The sequence below is a fragment of the Choloepus didactylus genome, chromosome 6, assembly GCF_015220235.1.
Source record: "Choloepus didactylus isolate mChoDid1 chromosome 6, mChoDid1.pri, whole genome shotgun sequence".
NCBI lineage: Eukaryota > Metazoa > Chordata > Mammalia > Pilosa > Megalonychidae > Choloepus > Choloepus didactylus.
The window spans coordinates 152,047,108-152,063,840 of NC_051312.1; the positions used below are offsets into that span (position 1 = coordinate 152,047,108).

Consider the following 16,733-nt stretch of genomic DNA (forward strand, 5'->3'; position numbering starts at 1 on the left):
GAATTCCTCATGATCAATCCTTTGTGGTAGGTCAACAGGCTATCTCCAAGTCTCGCTCCCTTTTCCCCTTGCCCAACAGCAAGGGGCTTCTCTAGTAAAGTTTGTCAGAACTGTGTTGAGAACTGAGAGGAGTTCATCCCATATGCAAATCTTGAGCCGAATTTAGTGGCTAGGGAAGTGATACTGCTGGATGCTCAAACGATAGCAGGGGCCAGCAGAAAGAACATTCTGGAACATTACTGGCTTAAAGTATTATTTGGCTGATTTTTGAATTTGTGCCTTCTCTCCCCAATAAAAGAGTTAGCTGAAACAGAAGAAAAAAAAATAAGGATTTGAATGTGGGACATACCTGGGTTGGAATCTCAGTTCTACAACACACTAGATGAATGACATTGAACCAGTATTAGCTTAGCCTCATGAGCCTCAGTTTACCCAGTGGGAAAAACAAGGAAAATAATCCCTATCTCACAAAAGTGGTATGAAATTTAGGTAAACTATTGAGTGCAGTCCTTTTCCATAGCAAGCATATTACTTTTTCCCCATGTTGTCACCTGATTTTTTCCTCCTTCCTAGAAGAGTATAGATTGCCAGATTTGGGGGCTGAAATATGCACACACATATATACATACACATATATGTGCATATATATTAGATATAAATTTATAAAGAGATACATTTATGAAGATATAAATGTATACTGCTATATATCTATAATTATATATAGTTATAAACACATATCATTTCAATTCTCCTGTCACCCATTCCAGCAGCTTTATCTTTCCCTAGCACAAAGCTGAGCACATGATGAGCCACCTAAAAGCACTTTGCTAATTAAATGACATTGCATGGTTGAAACCTCACCAAGCATCCTTAAACTGAAGATTCTTTTTTTATTTCTAATCCTTAATGCTGTCAACAAAGTATGGTAATGGTGATGGCCTATCCCTTGTTAGATTGTAAGCATCTGTCTAGACTTTGTTGACCTCCCTAGATTCCAACATCACCCAGAGCTGCATTAGTCCATAGCCCTTTTGGCCAGTTCTCCAGAGCAAAGAATTTGCTTTACTATTTTGTGATGGGTCTCAGGGCACAAGGTGGACACATAACTTATAGGTACTAGGCTTAGACCTAGAAACCCCTTACTGAGATCTAATAGCTAAACATGTCTTTTTAAGTTACAACTACTTACACTATCTCTTCCTGTCCTGATTCAGCCAAGTCTTTCTCTCTGGAATCCAAGAGGAAGGTGGTAATCTGCAGCCTTCTAACATCCCCAGCTAGTTTGCTTCTCCATGGGATTACATAATTGAGATCTCGTCAATGTGCTGCCTTCTCCCAGTGCTCTTTGGCCTAGACCTTGTTATTGACATGAATCAATATACACCCATACAGTCAGCTTTCCTAAGCAGATTTCCTGTATTTTCCATGCCTGGGCTCACTGCTTTCAAATCTCTTACTAAGACCCTCTCTGTTCCTTCCATATTTATTTGCCTTCCATTCAGTCATCGCTCATTAGTATCTACTGAGGGCTCAGTAGAATATATTAAGACAAAATGGACATAGGAAAACAATTTTTTTTTTTTTTTATAATCTATACCCTCAAGAGTTTAAGGGGAGCATCCTAGAAGTAGAAGGTACATAGATTTTGGAATCAGAATCACTGGGTTGGAATCCTAGATCTGTCCTTATTAACTGTATGATCCAAGATAATTTACTTTGTTCTGCCTAATTTCAGTTTGGGGATAATAAATCCTGCTTTGTAGAGTTATTGTGAGGTCACGTGCACCTACACAGACTCTGACTCAGAGGTACCAAGTAAGCAGCAGACACTTGTATTAAAGGCGTATTGAACACTATGCATAAACAACACACTTAAGAGGAAGCATCTGACACACCTATTGAGAAAAGTTGAAAAAATGCACTAAAGAACTTCAGAGGAGGGAAAAGTCAACCCCAGCATTCTTTTAGAGAGTACTTAGAAGGCTTTAGGATTCTCGTATTTTCAACATGCATTTTACTTTTCTTCCAGTCACTGACAATCTTTTCTCTTTAATGTTTGGTGCTGGTGATGGGGAGTTACAACAGGTGACAGTAAGAAACCACATGCATCCTTAACAAGACAGAAATATGAAATGTGCATTGCTATTCAAAGTCCAAGCTATTCTCTATGCAGAAACAGACGGTGTTGAATGTGACAAAATAGTGTGTGTTGCCCCTTCTGGAAAGAACCATTTCACACAGATCTTTGAAAACAGAAGGCAACTGTGACTTAGAAAATAGCGTGAAATCCAGGAAAGCCTCAAAGAGGAAGTGTAAATTCTACCAAAGCACATGATAGAATGTCTTGCCTATAAGGAAAAGGATCAAGGTAGAATAAACATAAATAGTTAATTCCTGATGCTCTTATTTAATCCTGCTCATTTTTAGTTCTAGTGTCTCAGAAAGAAAATGAGTTTAGACTGACTCTTGGATGATTGTTGGAGGCAAGGAGAAAGTAATTCACAATTCAGATGAGGAAGTACATATTTGCAGAGTATCAAAGGAGAGGGACTAATTATTCCCTGCTATTGGTGATGGGTGCTTGAGTAGGGCATTCTTGGCCAAATTACAGAAAGCCTCGAATGCCATGTGGAGTATTTGGGCTTGATGCAATAAGAAATTGGTGAGGGTTAGGAGTTTCATTTTATTCCATCTTCCTGTCTTTTTTTTTTTTTTTTTTTTTCAGAGAAAATAAAGAATGGGTCAGAAAAGTTATTTCAAAAAGTCGTGTGTGAGGGATAGGTCAGATACAAAAGCTGTAGAAAAGGTACAAAACCATTTTCTATGGGAAGGAAATGGGTGGCATATCCAGGCACATGTTCCTATTGGGAATGGAAAAGATGGTGGTACCTGGAATAGGAAAGAATTTCCCTGCTCCCTTGTCTCACACCCTGAAACTGGCTTGGGCAGTCCCCATAAATGAGAAAACCAAGGATTTCTATTTGACTTTTCACTGCTTGTTAAGTCTGGCACATCAACACATAACTGTTTCATGCCAATTAGAGTGCATCTCAAATAATTGACAGGGAAAAAATAGAACATCAATTTCATATTCAAAAGTCAGGATTATTGCCAGTCTCCTTTCCAAAGCTGTTGACCCAAAACTTGTGGACTTCCACATCCGAATGTCATACAATCCATACAATCCAGAAAATCCTAGGCAGATCCCTTCTCAGAGCACTGGGAATCAGCATGTCCATTCAGATTATGCCTGGTTCTTAGAAATCTTTCAGCTGTGGCCATATTCATAGAGTCTCAGATTTGAACACAAACACTCTCTATATATCCCATCACCTTTCAGACAAGGAAAACAAAATCCAGAGAGTACTTATTTGCTCTGTGTCATGCCAGTAACTTGTGGTAGAGTTAAGACCATAACTCAATCTTTGTGACCTCCCAAACAGGTGCATTTTCACTTTGACTTAAGTTAGAAACTCAATGTCTGAAATATTAAAACAGAAGGTGGGGAGATTACAATCCAGCACCAAAGAGAGGCCTCTTCCTTTCAGAGTGGCTGGGCTGTGACTGCCCTTCAGGGTAAACTTAATTATTGAAACAAAAGAAAGGATGGGACACATCACATCTCTGTATGTGGGAATGACTTAGTTATCCATAGCCAGGTAACGTAGAATTGGAGGGGTCCCAAGCTATAATTAAGTAGCTGTATGTTTGGGTATGGTGGGGGAGGGATGGTATACTGTGGTGACAGATAATAAAATTTAAAGTCTTTTGAATACTTAATATGAGCCAGATGCTTTTCTAAGCCCTTTATCGGAATAAACTCATTTGCTCTTTACAGCAGTCCTATGAACTAGGTACCATCAGTGAACATCTTTTATGGATAAGGAAACTGAGTGGTTAATAATATATTCAGGGTTTCATAGCTAGTAAGTGGCAGAGCTTAGCTTTGTGGCTCTGGAGCCAGAGCTCTTAACCTCTACACCATGGGACAATCTAGCTTTGGATAGCTAGAAAAAATACGATCTGCCATGCAAGGTAAGGTCTTCCACAAATAAAAGACCTTCAGGTCTAGTGTTGCAAACACTGGGGTCCAAGATGAAATGCCAGAGTGGGGCGAGGGGCTCCAAGAAGAAAGCACAGTGATGGGAAATCTTGGCAGAAGGGACACGAAGAAAGCTTGCCAGAAGTTAGAAAGCAGCAGAACTCTTGAGTTGGTAATAGGATTATGCCCTTGGGAGGTGAGTTAAAGAGGCCAGGAGGAACTGAATTACCAGCAGCTTCCTAGGACAAAGCACCTGGATAGAAGAATAGAAGGCTAGGATCCTTTCCTAGAACTTAATGATGGCTAATAATTACTAAGTGCTTATTTTGCACCAGGTTCTCTTCTGGTCCCTTTACAAGCATTACTTCATTTAACCCTCACAACTCAACTATGAGACAAGTGCTATTATTGTCTCCATTGTACAGACGAGGAAGTTGAGGCACTGAAAACTGGAGGATATGAGCCCAGATTTATAGCTGGGTAGCAGCTGAGCAGACTTGATGCTGAGCCTCATGAGGTTGGGTCAGAGCTGTGTGCATAATCCCTGGTCCTCATGTCAGGTCGAGTCTTCAGAAGTGGAACAGTTGAAGGAGGACTCAGTTTGGAGAAGAAAGCAGATCTGCAAAGCCTGGGCGCTGTACATAGCCTGAGAAACAGAATGGATAGGGTTCATTCATTCAGCCATTCATTCACTCAAGTTGAGCATTGACCACATTCCAGACACTGGGTCTAAACAAGGACAGGCAGAAAGCGACCTCAGGGAGCTTATGCTTGAAGGAATAGGTCATAGGAAAATAGAAATTAACAATCAATATAGTGTGGAAAAGCCATTCCCTTCAACCAGTACATTTTTACATTTTTGCAGGCAGGTGGGGGCCCCTGCAGAGAGCCAGCTGACACATAAAAATGGCCTTCTGCATTTCTGCTGACACGTCGTCTGTATCTGATGGAGCAACATCTTCATTATGAAATTAGATGAAAATCCTGATGCACAGACTAATAGATAACATCCCACGCTCTTCCTCAGGAGCAGAGCAACAGAAGCAGCAAAGAGCAAGGAATGGAGCCAGAAGCCTGCCCCCACCCCACTGAATTACATTTTCATGCCCACCTGTCATCACCCACAAACATCAGTTGCTCACAGAGGGGATGGCATGTCATTGCATTATCGGCTACCACAACAAAAGAGCTGTCTGTACAGAGGGTGCAGTTATGTGATGGAATAGCTAGACAAATTTTACAAAAGAAGTTCCCTAGTGGGTTAACACTCCCTGTGGGCCCAGGACCCCTATTCCCAGTGCAGGAGTAAGCAAGCTTTCCATTTAGTACATCTGCAAAGGTGACCACTGAAAGATCAGAGATGGAGTTAAGGTACAAAACCCTGGATACCCTGCCCACGAAAGATTCTTGGGTTCATTCTTTCTGAACCAGGGAGGGAAAGAGAGTTGATACCTCCCTTAAACATTTCAGCCAGCTCTCTGCCTTCCCATCCTTCTCCCTGGATTCTCCTGGGGATGACTTTCTTGCATTCCAGCTCAGCCAGCCAGCACTGTTTCAACTTCATATTGCATGAGGGCAAGGTGGGCACAAACAGATTCAGTGTGGCAAAGGTCCAAGTGCCATTTTATCCAACTCAGTTCACTCTGCCCTGGATGCATACTTCCTATCTGCTGATCCCGGCCATATATCTGTTTGTGTTCTTGGTGCCTGCCATGGAAATCCACCAGTTCTCCTTGAATAAACCAGCACCCCCCCCCTTCCCAGCTGGAAATGGAGAGAGAGAGTTTCCAGATGGGCAGTTAGTGCCACTAGATCTTCTGGGCTGTCCCTGATTGCTGAGGGTCATGTTTGCTTCCATCTAGATGAGCTCTGCAAGGAGAATCTCTGCTCTTGGATCGGGCTTTGCTAAGGGAACTTCTCTGGGGGTCTGACATTTTAGCTGGAGAAGACTTTTCTCCAGTTCAGGTTTAACTTGTTTGTTTTCTTTTTTAAATCTCATGTTTGGACTCTACATCGAAAGAGTTGTTTTTGTCTGGGTCCCAGGCATGCTCCTTTGGTTAATAAAGTAACCTGTGTTCACTTTGCTACCATCTTCCTTGCCAGCTGACAAAGAAGCATTCCCATCCAACTCTGCTGCTTGCTTTTGTCCCCTCTTTACCTGGAACAGGACCACTCTGGGGATTCAGCTGACCTCCCTGCATCCCAAAGGTGAAAGGGGCTCTTTGGAGATCAGTGATGCTAGATGTCTTTCCTATAAAGCCTTGCCCCATCCCTTGGCATGAAGGAAGAAATAACCTTGGCCAATGCCTACTTTTTCTTTACGTAGAGAGGAGTAAGGGGCTTACACCAAGCCTTTGTTCTGTTCTAGCATCCTGAGGGATATCTGGAGGCTCCCCCTGGTCCTGACTTCCATCTGGCCCTCCTAGGATGATCCTAAGAGCCGTAATTTAGAGGGTGTCCACTGTGCATGACACTAATGCGCTGTCTCATTATCCTCCTGATAATCCCAAATGGGCATGATTATTCCCATTTCACAATGTGGGAAAATAAGGCTTAGAGAGATTAGGTCAATTGCCCAAAGTCAGCAAGCTACTAAGGTCCACATCAGTGTAACCCCAAAGCTCCCTGTTTGTCCACCAGGCTGCTTCTCCATCCTCATCGCTGTTTTCTAAGTTAAATTCAGTTTAGTCCACAGTCCAATGTTTTCTCCCCACCTCTGGTCCTTCAGCTTGATACCAGGTCTATCTTCTTTTAGACACTCCCTTTATCTCCCCAGTAACCTTCACTCCAGGCCCAAGGGTACCATTTCCCCCTTTTTACCAGCCTAAGTCTGAGCCATCAGTGGGGGGGTCACCTTCTTCTTTGTATGAGACACCTCTTTGGTTCCCACTGACTTGACAAATACTTAACAGCCAACATTTATCCTTTGACACTGACACTTCTGCTCTTCTCTCAGGGGTGAGCCATATGGTAGCTGAGCCTTTGGGGCACTGATACATTTTTCTTCTTATTTAGGAAGAGAGCTTTGAGTAACACCCGACAATAGAGAACTTAGAATATTGGTTACTAGCATGCTGAGAAAACTGGTGAGACACAGACCCTTTATTCCAAGTGCCAAAGCGAAACCCATTTTGCCTCTGATGCATCAAACAGTTGTGCCTCAGTCTAACGTATACTGAACGAGAAGGCCCAGGCATTTGTTTACAGGTTTCCTGAATATCAGGGCCTATAACACTTGTAACAAAAACACAAGTTCACGGCTTTAATCATGTAGCATAAAGTCCAGATAAACCATCTGGGGCTGAGGTAGCGCTGCCATGTCACAAACCTCTCAGAATCTGCTTATCATTCCTTTCTACAATCTTTAATGTTGGGTCCTTGTCCTGGTTGAAGGATGGTTGCTTCACCTCCATCCTTGATTTGATTTCCAGGCAGGAAGAAGAAAAAGAAGTTGGAAGGCCAGGGAGACATGGTGCCACAATCAGGAGTGCAAATCTTTCCTAGAAATCTCCATCAGGGTTCCGCTTTCAGGTCATCGGCCAGATCTCTCCACATGGGCACACTCAGCCGCAAAGGAAGTTGGGAGATGTAGTTTTTAGTTAGGTCCACTGGTGCCCTAAACCACCTTGGAGCTATTTAGTAATGGAGATGGGGAGAATGTGTACCAGGTAGATGCCTCACATTGTCTGCCACCTCCTTGTAGTCTTTTCTTCTTTTCTAGGGTACAGAAGCAGCACCTAGGACTGAAGGAATCTGTTCTGCTGCTATTAGAGAGCCCTCCATTGCCTCTTACATTGACTCAATGGTCTCTCCATCTTCTTCTCTCCCAGTCTACCCATCAATCTTCCACTGCTGCTTTAGAGACTTTTGGTGGTTTACTCTACTTCGGAGCTGCTTATACTCTTCTTTAAAGTCTCCAGCAAATCCCCATTTCCACCAAAGTCAAGCCCAACCCTCTGGCAAGACACATGAGCCATTCTTTTCAGCTTTGTCCCCGCATTCCTCAGGCACAAACAACTTCTCACTCTTTCTTCAACAAGCCAGGATCTCTGAAGCTTACATTCTTTGTTCCTTCTGTTCTCTGCTAGGAATGACCTGATCCCCCTTCTCCAATTGGTTAACTTCCTACCTGTACTAAAAAATCCATCTCTTCTGCTAAATGTTCTCTACCTCCTTTGAGCCTGTTCATGGCCTCTTCTCCAAATTTTGAGATTCTTAGATACATATCTGTCTCTTTTATTAAATTATGAGCTACTGGAATGCAAGCATGGGATATCATGCACCATTGTAACCCTCATATTTAGTACACTATTTGCTATGTTGCAGTTGATTGTTGAACAATTATAATAGCTATGATTCTTCTAGGCAATTTACATGAAGGAAGAATTATTGTCATATCCCTCGTTTTACAGATGAGTAAACCAAGGCAGTAAGAGAGTAACTTGCTACATATACACCTTTAGCAAAGGAAAGGACAAGTACTGAAACCTGGGGTGTCAAGTTCTGGAGCTTCTTTGCAGTCACTACTCAATAGTGCTCCCTGTTAAAATATTTGTTTAAAGAGTGAAAGAGACTGCCTTAGTTTTCCAGCTGCTAAGACAAATGCCACACAATGGGTCGGCCTCACAACATGAATTTATTGGCTCATATGTCAGAGGCTAGAAAGCTGGCTTCCTCCTGGGACTGTAATATTCTAGCTCTGTGTCTTCTCCTTTTGCTGCCAGGTTCCAGCTAATTTCCAGCTTCTCCTAGTGGCCTTCTCTGTGTATAAGTCAGAATTTTGTCTGCTTATAATGGCCTCCAGTAATCTGGCTCCTTCAGCTGGGTCCCCCACCTTAACTAGAAATAGCATCTTCAAGAGGTCCTATTTACAATGGGGTCCCAGCCACAGGAATGCAGATTAAGATTAAGAAAATGTCTATTTGGGGTACATAATTCAGTCTCTCACAGGGACCATGAATAGTGCCCAGCCCACTTTGGAGAGGGCACGTCATCTTGTCCAGAAATGCCTGAATTGCTCTCCTCTGGCCATGGCTCACCTTTGACCCACCTGCCAGCCCTGCTCTCCTTCCTTGGGCAGTGACCTGGATCAGGTGGGTCTTGTATTCCTTTTGGCCCAGCCACAGGTTAAGTTCTTTCAGATGACAGACTGGCTTCCTCGTGGTGCCTCCTGCCCCCTCCCTGCCCTTTCTCCACCATGTGTCCGGCGCCGCCCCGCTCGACCCCTGTTCCCCGGCCGGCGAGGGGAGAAACAAGGGATGAGAGAGAGAGAGAGATGCAGACCACGCAAACTGACCTGGCTGGAAGTCACGACTCGAGCCACACGGCGGTTGCGAGAGCAAGTCTTTTACTGAAGCTAGATAAGCATTCTCTGTTACAGGTTTCCACGCGGGGCAGAGTGCCTCGCGGGAGAGCAGCCTCGATGTGGCCGTCAGGTATGGCTCCTAGTGGGCTGTCTCCCCGAGGTTCGCTTGGGCAAACTCTTAAGTACTCTACTCATAACCAATGATCTAGCGCCGCGCATATGCACTCAATTGGCAGATAGGAATAGTGAGTGTGCACGTCATAAGCGGAAGCAGGATATGGGCGCCATCTTGGCTCATTCGATGGGCGGGGGGACTTTGGAGCAGGTTTACAGCGCATGCGCTATGCCCGTCCCGGGAGACGGCTCTCCACAACCATGGATACAAAATCCACCCAGCCATCTCTGACACTGCCAGCCACCAGGCTTCAGAGCAGTCTTGCTCCAAATCCTGCCTCCTATTTTAATATTTCCTGCAGTGTCTTATAGAAAGAGCAGAACAATTGCTCACCCACAGGGGGTAAAGGGGGAATGATTTTATATAATTAAATTGTAATGCAGCGAAGTTTTCCAGCTATGGGGGAAGGGAAGAGAAGGGGCGATGGGGTGGAGATTGTCTGGGGGTGAAGGAGAACCTCCATCTGTGAATTTTAGCAGTACAGAATGCAGCTGACATACTCTTTTTTAGTTCTTACAGGGCCATGGGCATGAAGTGTGCCTGTGGTTCTAAGTCTCACGGCATCATGGTACAGCAGCAAAGACTGGTGGGGATCTGATCCCTCATCAAAGACTGCCCTTGAATTCCCTGCATCCAAAGGGAGCCTCTGGATTTTAGGAAGTGTTGGCAATTTATTTCCTCCTTTGCAGCCTCCTGCACCGGTGGAAGAGAAAGAAAACAATGGCCCCTCTCCCAAAAGGAACATTTTGGACATGGAGATGCGCTGCGGTCAGAAACATCTGTCTGCAGCCAGCATTCTGAGTTTTCTCATAAACACAGGTTTCCATGAAAACCAAACAAAGGAACATAATAGAAAGGCCAGACAGAGTCACTTCAGCCCTGAGATTTAAAGCAGTCTCCCAGCGTCACTCCTTTTAAGGGCAGGGGCCAGTGGGTGATGTGAGGTGTCCACGGGCTCACCCCCGCCCAGCTGGGCAAGGATGCCTCAACTTGGGTCCCTCCCCAGCACACGTGCTCACGCACTCTGGCCGTTTGTTCCTTTGATGTGTGCTAAGTGAAACATAATTACCCACTTTGTCAGACTGCATGTGACTTTGACGGCCCAGTGTGTGGGCTTAAAAAAAAAAAAAAATTAGAAGATCCTCAAGGGGAAACAGTTTTCCTTTGGGGGTTTGGCGACAGGATTTCTAACCTTCTGGCTGCAAGGAGCCGCAAGTTCTTCACCACTGACTAGCACTTAGAAAAGGAGAGAAAGGACAGAAAGCAGACATGTAGGGGAGAGGGGCAAAGAGGGTGTACCTAAAGTCTTTCAGAAGGGAGGTTGGGGAGGGAAAGGAGGGAAACAAAGGGAGGAAAATCACACTGTAGCGCTGCAACGCCTCTCTTTTTGCGTGATACATTATTTCCACAACCAAGGAAGGCTGTCCCTGCAGGAGCCCTCTCCCTCCAACCTCTGAAACATCCTACTTAAGCATGCATTTAGTGCCTTTCCCAAATCCCTGCACTCAGTCTCATTTCTCTTGTTCACACAGACTCCTCCTTCCCAGCACATGCTCTGCTCAGCTCATCTCCGGAGGCTCTCTCTCTCTCTGCCAGCACCCTCTCCCTGACCCAGTTCTCCTGCCTAGAGGAGGGTGCCTGGCTCCAAGACCACGCTCCTGGGCACCCCAAGCACACGCACAAACACACACACACACAGCACATACACCACACGCACACACAGCCACTCACACATCACACACCATATGCACATGTACACATTATACACACATACTACACATACCACACACACACATACCAACACATCCACACAGACACACACCACACACACATCACACACCACATGCACATGTATACACTACACACAGCACACCACACATAGACCTCATATACACACACAGCCCACACCAAACACACACATATCATACCCCCCAGATATATACCCCACACCATGTGATACACAAACCACACATACACCCACACGTCATACACCACACATCAAGCACACATCCACACTACACACACATCACACACACCACACGCATCCACACCCCACACATGTACCACATGCACAACACACACATAGACATCACACACACACAGCCTTCAGCAAACACACACTCACCATAACACACAGAACACCCCCCTACATACATACAACACACCACACATACACCACACACACACATCACATACCATATGCACATGTACACATTATACACACATACTACACACAGCACACACACATACTGACACATGCACACAGACACACACCATACACACATCACACACCACATGCACATGTATACACTACACTCACATACTACACACAGCACAATACACATAGCTCTCATGTATACACATAGCCCACACCAAACACACACATATCATACCCCCAGATATATACCCCACACCACGCGATACTCACACAAACCACACATACACACACACATTATACACCACACATCAAACACACATCCGGACTACACACACATCACACACATCACACACACCACACACATCCACACCCTATGCACGTACCACATGCATAACACACACATAGACATCACACACACACACAGCTTTCAGCAAGCACATACCACAACACACACAACACACTCCATGTACACAAACACACCACACAATACACACACAAACCACACATATACTCACACATATAACACATATGTGCGCACACATTCTCACACACACTTCATACCCTTGACCCTCAGAGCCTCCACCATTTTGTGGAAAACCATGCTGTATACAGCAATTTTGAACCTACAAATTCTGCTCTAGATCCGGATGTGATTTTCCCTAAGTGTGAAGCCTGCTCATTGCTGCAATTAATTGGCATTGCTGTGCTAATAAGGAGGTCTGCCTGTAATAGCCAGCAGCAGCCTGCTGCGAGCAGAGGGTGGGGAGCTGAGCACTGTGCCATGTTTACAGTGTAGGATACAAGAAAATCGGATAGCATTTTCATTTTTTTGTAAAGCAGGGTTGCACTACTGTGCTTATATTAATAATTTTCAATCATCTAGGGGTAGATTGATTTCCTGTTCATTTTTTAACATATAAAAGCATAATAATCTTAAGAATTTTCATCCCTGGACATTGAATTGAAAAATAAAAAGCACATGATTATTTAGTAAGAAGCTCAAATGAGTTCCTCATGAAAAGTCCTTTGGACAGAGAAGGGGACCCAGGCTGAATGAAATGGCTGTCTCTTAAATGAAGTTGACTTGAGGATTGTAGCCTCCATCGTCTGTCTCTTCAGCTGGCCCACTTCAACCAGGGATGGCAGGGCTCAGGGATTTATCAGGACCATTCACTTTTTCATTCCTCCATTCTGGCCTCATTCTAAGCAGGTACTTTCCGGAGCTAGGTGTGCAAGTGAATGCAACTACAGCGAGCTATGAGAACAGCTCTAAATTGTATATGTGCTCTCAGTCCCCATTTTCTCCTCTACACAAGGACATTGACCTAGATGATGTATATGGTCCTTTTGATCTTTAAAGCAAGTTGATTTAATACAAAGATAAAGACTTCAGTAATAATGAACTTAGTTTCTTATATAGCAAAGTTACCATATGTTTATACACAACTGTAATACAAAGTGATATGTTTGCTTGCTTCGGGAGATAATAAAATATTGCAGGAATGCAGGGGAGAGGTCAGTTCTCCCTGAGATGATCAGAGGGGACTCCATGGGAGAGATGCTCATCTTGAGGGGCGAGGAGTGTCTTAATAGGAAGAGATGAGGAAGGGATGTGCCATGTAATGGTAACATCACCAGTCAGCTAAGGCACGAGGAAAGACGCTGTCCAGGAGGAAGGAGAGGCTGAAAAGTGTGGTGTCATGAATTCCAGAGAAAAAAGAGGAGAGTATTTAACAGTGCCCCATGCTACCAAGAAATTTAGGAAGTGTGTCATCACCTCCAAATGAACATCATTGAGATTCACAGGTTCCTGGTCATGGGCTGGGCTGGGTCTCCTGAGGAACCCTTTGGGGCTCTTTATATGGGAACTGTATATACCTGTTCTTGAGCCTGATGGTATCCACAAATCCTGCTTAATGTTCTGTGGACAACAAATGTTGCTCTCTCAGAAGCTCAGAAGTGACATGTTGGGACAGTCAGGTCCCGATGACAGGTTTTTATGTTGCTCATATGGCTGGACTTTCTTTTTCTTCCATGTGTCATTTGCTTTCACTGAACCTACTTCTTGAAATGGGTTTTGGCTCTTGTTTGGTCTTCACCTGAATTGATAGTCTTTCCTTTGTCCCTCAAAAACCATACCTATTTTCTTGTTTGAGTGCTTCTCATCCTTTCAGATGAGCAATGAGAATATTCCTCAAGAAGTGAGACGAGAGTCTTGCGTTTACTAAATTGCAGTAAAGTAAGTGAGTCCTGAATTTGGAGGGAGAAGACTGGATTTGAGACCTAGATCTTCACCATCGTACTCATGGGAGCTTTGTCAGCCTCCTTTACAAAATGATTTACTCATCTGTCAAAGGCAGATAATTGTTCTGTGGACAGGTTGCTTAGGAGAGAATTAAATTGCATGACATTCATTGCTGGTGGCAAAGCAAAATGGCCCAGCCACTTTGGAAGACAGTTGGGCATTTTTTTTACAAAGCTAAACCTCATAGGCCCACCATACGATCCAGCAATTGGGCTCGTCGGTATTTACTGGAATGAGTTGAAAATTAACGTCCACCCAAAATTTGCCCACAAATGTTTGTAGCAGCTTTATTCCTAATTGTCAAAAATTGGAAACAACCAAGATGTCCTTCAACAGGTAAATGGATAAACAACTGTGGTTCATCCATATAATGGAATATAATCCAGTGAAAAAAAGAATGAGTTATCAAGCCACAGAAAAGACATGGAGGAGCCGTAATTGCATATTGTTGAGTGAAAGAAGCCAGTATGAAAAGACTGCATACTGTATGATTCCAATTCTATGACACTGTGGAAAAGGCAAAACTATAGAGATAGTAAAAGATCACTGGTTACCAGGAGTTCAGGAGGGGTGGGGTGAGGGATGAAATGGTGGGATGTAAACGTGGCCCGTGTGTACAGTGGGCTTGAGGGGTCTGGTAGTTTCTGTAGATATGACGATGTGTGTGTGCATGTAAGCATAGAGGTTAGTCTTGGCTCTCTTTCTTTGGGATCACAGTTCAGCCATGCCAGAGGCCTCAACTTGAGCTCTCTGGAGCAGTTCAGTTCGACACATGCTCTCTTTCACGATCACGGTTGGAGCCTCCCTACCTCACCCCTGAAAAAAATGTAGATGTATAATTTACTTTACAGACCCAACATTTTCATATCCATTAAAGTCACTGTTACTCTTTGTGCAGAGAAAGACAATCGTTCTCATTTTAAAAAATTTATCGCTGATTCTGTAGACAAAGTAATGTATACGAATTAAAACGATGCATATATGGTGCATGGTTTCCCTCAAACAGTACTTAGTCTCCTTCATTGTCAGGAAGTCCTGACTGATGTCTAACCTAGGTAGGTATGTGGGGATTGTTCGCTTCTTTTCCTTTATGCATTTTGCGCTGAACATGGGATTCCTTGGGTCCTTGGTTCCTGGGAGTGGGGCCGCATAGCTGTCGTGGAGGTGCACCACGTTCTGCCCTCTGGGTAGATGAACCCAGGTGGTGAAGAGGCTTCAAGGAGCTTGTCATATCCAGACTCAGGGTATTCTCCTCTTGAGGAGTTGACCACATCTGTGGATAGGACCCATGGAGAGAGCTCTGCCTTTGGCCCTGGACTGGCAGTGGAGCTCAAACAAGCTGTTTCCCGAGGAGCAAGAGCTTATCTCCCTTGACAAGATTTCCCAGGGAAGCTGGGGTGTCTCACTGCAGACAGCCTGGGGCAGGGGTGCCACTTCCCCTAGAACACCTGACCAGCACTTCAGCTTCTAACCAGGATGCTTTTCTCTTACTCCCTGCTCTTCCTTCTCTGGGAACCATCTTGGTAGATCTGTTCCCTCCTCTAAGGCAGAGTTCTGAGTGTGATTTTTGGAGCTTAGAAGGTACTTCAGACCTTTGAATTAGATATGGGAGGATTCTACCTTGTCTAAAGGAAACAGGGAGTCAGAAGAGGCCAAGAACATCAGACAAGGACAGCATGTTCATCTCAAACTGAGGATGTAGAAAGTGGACTGGGTTATTTGTAGGGATTCATTTTGGGGTTAGGGACTTTAAAAATATGTACTTGTGCCAACTGCTTTGGGGGCTCAGTTGTTCTACTGAAAGCCCTTTGGAATGGTATTGTTGCTGGACTAAAATATATTTGAAAGTGAGAATGTTAGAGGAGGAGTGGGGGAACCAGAAGCCCACTCACACAAATATAGGTATATAAATGACTCTGTCTCCTTCTTCATAAAGAAAGATGATGATGCTGAGTCGATTTGTTGGCAGGTTAGCTAATGAGTGGGTGTTGTGTTAATTAATGTCATAAAGAATTGTGAAAGCATAAAAAGTTTAGAAGTATCCTGGTGAAGTATTATTCTTGGAGGGTAAGCCAGCCTGTATACACCAGTACTTAAAAGAGTGAGGGAATTAGAGAAAGCTGGTAGCAGAAGACAGAAGACAAGGTGGCTACAGAGCAAGACCAGTTCAGGGCTGAATGAAAGAATCTAAAATAAAATGCCAAGTATATAAAGGTGCTATCTTTTACCAGATGAAATGGGAAAGTCACACTTAGGTTGCTTTGGGCTGCAAGTAACCAAGCCTCATACTAACAGAGCCTTAACAATTAGGGCATCAAAGAAGCCTGGAGATACTGTGTCCAATAGCTCAGCAATGTTCTCAAGGACCCAGGATCTCACCAGAGTTAGCCTCCATCATTCTTAAGGTGTTGGATCTCCATGTTCATGAGCAGAAGAGGGTTGCAGTTCTCCAGCCATCACATCATCATCCAACCATGATCAAAGACTGCCAGAAAAGGAGCCTGGAAGAGGGCAAACATTTTGTTTTTGATTGGGGAAAAAGAATTAGTCCTTATTCTGTGCATTGTGGTCATCCACAGCTGTAAAAGTGGCAAGGACATGAGAATCTGGCATTTTTAGCCTCTGTTGAGAGACGCAGGAGGAAAGAAGGAAGGGGAGAAAAATGTATTTATATAAATGACAGCACCTAACACCTTTATAGGTAGTGTGCTTATAGAGAAATTTCAGTGATTTGTTGGGAAATATTCT

General features: G+C 44.1%; 1 protein-coding gene across 4 annotated transcripts in view; it reads left to right on the plus strand.

The window, feature by feature from the left end:
• Positions 1–16,733, plus strand: part of NTM (neurotrimin) — a 1,043,036-nt gene that overhangs the window by 533,746 nt on the left and 492,557 nt on the right. The window lies entirely within an intron of this gene.